Genomic DNA, 3,428 nt, shown 5'->3' with positions numbered 1-3,428 from the left:
CTGCAAATCTCTGTACTGCTTCTGTCACTGTAAACATTTTGTTGTGAAAAAAAAATAGTCAGCTGAATTAAATAGTATGCTTGGTGATGGAGTTCCTTTATATTCTGTGGGATGAGGTGCAAAATCCTCATCCCACAGTTTGGTAGGAGGAATATTGATAATACTGCATTTTCTTTGCCTCTTCCCCTTATACACTAGTTATGTAGAATCATCCTCTTTCCTTTCTGGGAAATGAAAAAATACACTGGAGTTTTCTACTCTCTAAGAATTCCTTTCAAGGATTTTTTCTTTTCATTCTATCTTTCATTTTTTCTTCTTTTAGCTATTGAAAGAATTGGTCACTAATAATTTTTGTCTTCCTTTTTCAAGTCCTGTTGGCATGTGTCTTATCTTGCACTTAACCCTCAATTATCTTCAGCTTTGAGACCACTGTCAATTCCTTACAATATAAGAACATCTAATATGTGGCTGAGCTCAGATTCACATCCAGATATGTGTGATGGCAGATTGTGAGTTCTTCATAAATATGCTGAGTTCTCTCACAGCAAGGTAAAGGTCAGAAATAAACAATTTGGGGGAAGTATTCAGAGGACTCCATCTCTTACCTCTCATAATTGTATTTTTACAATACAATACAATACAAATCAGTTATTCAGAAAACTGAAATTTCTAAAAAGCACATGAAATAAAAGTTCCACATTTTTCTCATTAGATTCAACAGAAATAAAATTACTCTAGCAAATTGCTTACAAAATTTTCTCAGTGTATGGCATCAATTTCTATACTAACTTATTGTGGACTGTAATAAACACCTTATGAAATGAAATGAGTCTGTGGATTATGATTTGAATAGTGCTATGCCAAAGCATTCACAGGTATTAGTATTACACACAGGGCTCCATATTATCTCTTGTTATATCCCAAAATGCAAATTTTTACTCCAAGACAAGTTAACTCTTTTTTTTTTTTTTTTTTTTTAATTTAGATCACACCACTATATTTTGGACCTTATTTAATATTTCATCTTCCCAGTAACAGCGGTATCTTTGTTGAGGTTATTTTAATAACTATTAGCATGATGCTGTTTATGTGATTTATTACTGAAATACTAATTCCCTTATATGTATACTGAAGTTTAATTGTTATCTCCTTTGCTGTTAGTGCTCTCTTTTCAAATATTTATATAAATCGTTACTTTTCAGAAAAATAACTTCCTTTAAAATAAATCTCTTAAACCATAAACACAATGTTATATTTCTGGATTCCAAAGCATGTTTTATGTTTTTAATACTTAATTTATCAGGATATATTCCAATTTAAAAAGTAGAGATTTGTGGCTGCTTTTAATATTCTGTAATAATACTTCCCTTCCTATTGTCAAAATCTTTGGGGAATTTGGATGGTCTTCAGTCTTAGCATAACTGGTTGGCACTAATGATTGCTTGTCATTTGATTTGGTGTGAAACACCCTAGATCTAGGGGTAGTACTAACAGAATTTTTAAAATGTAATTCATATTTATTTAATAACATTAATGAGTATTTAAAATTGTGTTGCTCTATTCTAATATTCTTTGCACACTACTTAGCATCAAGGATCTTTTGGTTGTTATTTTTTGCTTCCCTCTCTAGTGCTGTAGCTAAGGAGAATTACATTTCATTTCTCTGTCACATTTCAAATAATGAGGATATATCAGTAGCACTAAGGAAGCTACTCCAGATCTGATTAAATCCTTGCAGATCCCAGCTTTCTTTTATATTGGTAACTACTATCTCTGCCCACTTAATTCTCCCATGCCATCTAATTTCAAAGCATAATTGTCATTCATAGGTATCTTTTTGTTTCTCACTCCTAAAAAATTGTAACCTTTTCAATCATAAACCAATATACAAAAATGGTGATCTCTTTGTAATCCATGTGGCATATGATTTAGGGAATAACTAGCAATGAAAATTAACTTTTATTCCTTATAGCAAGATATATTTTAAAAGACAAGATCTCCTGGATAATGAAATGTATATTTCCTCCATTCATGTTTTTTATGGTGTCTCCCAATAATATGCCTTACATTTCACTGTTCATTCTAAAAATATCTTTACCAATCATTTAATATGAGAGTCTAGCTACTTAGTACAAGGAAAGTGAAAATCAAGTTAAATTAAGTTTCAAACTAAAAATTTGCATTTAAAATTGAAAAATTCCACGAAACTTGGGATTATTTATAATCATTCATTCAATTATCCATTTGTTATTTAAATCAACAAACAAGTTAAATTTTGGGGGTGACTTCTGTTACTCCAAGGAAATAATATGGACATACACATAACTTTAGAGGCTATATAAGAAAACTGTAAGTATGTCAGTTTGTTGTTTTGTATCCAAGCTTTCAGAAAGCCCTTTATTTATTCATACAATGCCCCATTGCACGAATCTGAGTGTGATGCACAGCCCCATACTGTAATAATGCAGTGTGGAAATAGAAAAGAGCCAGAAATTTTTATTATTTCTGCTAAGAATGAGATCCTGAGCATGGAATCTAGGTTTTTCACAATCAGATGTTCTAATCTGGGACTTTGGATTTTGAGTGAATAAAATACCAAGAACAGCTATGAAATTATTCATTACAGTGGTGGCACTGGAATTCCACTGTCAGTGGAGCTAGCAGCTCTTTCCTAAGGGGACCGTCCCTGTGTGTGCTGGGTTCTGCATTTCAATGTCCAGCCTCCCCGGCTCTTGACATGTTTCTGAGTTTGGTTCTTTACGGATTCTATGAAATCTCTGTTGATATAAGAAAATAAAAATAATAGTACCTTAAACAATGTAAAAATATCTCCCTCAAAGGTCTTGGGGTAAGCAACCCATCAACAGAATGGTGGCTGTGTTCTGGTAAGTTCTCAGGCGTCCTCATACTTTCCATCTTTTGTTTTGTCATCCCAAGTGTGCATTCTTGGTCCTCTTGGTCCAAATGAGAGTGAATAGTTTACTTCCTATGTCTTCTACTTAAATACAAACTCAATGAACAAAGAGAAATAATATTTCCTTACTGCTTAGTGCTTAGTGCTTAGATCATGGACTGGAACACAGTTGGAAGTCCATTAATTATCTATGGAATAAATAAATGACCTCTAATTTTGTGTAGGCCTATTTGTCTTGAAAATAAGTCAAGGAAGTCTTTCTCTCACAGAATTTCCTGTACTTACTTTGCTAGCACCTAGTCCTTCAGAGTTCTGCTCTCTTTTACCTTAATCTAAACTTAATCTATTTATATAATCGCTTTAGACTAGATAGCTATCAGATTAGCTGATGTTTATTATGGTATCTAATTGCATCCTAAACTCTCAGTAACTGTTAATTATCAATAATAGCAAAACATTCACTCAGAATTGGCCTCTAGCACTTTGGAAATGTTATTCACAGAGGCTGCAATTC

The sequence above is a fragment of the Lipotes vexillifer genome, unplaced genomic scaffold (assembly GCF_000442215.2).
Source record: "Lipotes vexillifer unplaced genomic scaffold, Lipotes_vexillifer_v1.1 scaffold373, whole genome shotgun sequence".
Lineage (NCBI taxonomy): Eukaryota > Metazoa > Chordata > Mammalia > Artiodactyla > Lipotidae > Lipotes > Lipotes vexillifer.
Note: the sequence above shows the minus strand (reverse complement) of the source record.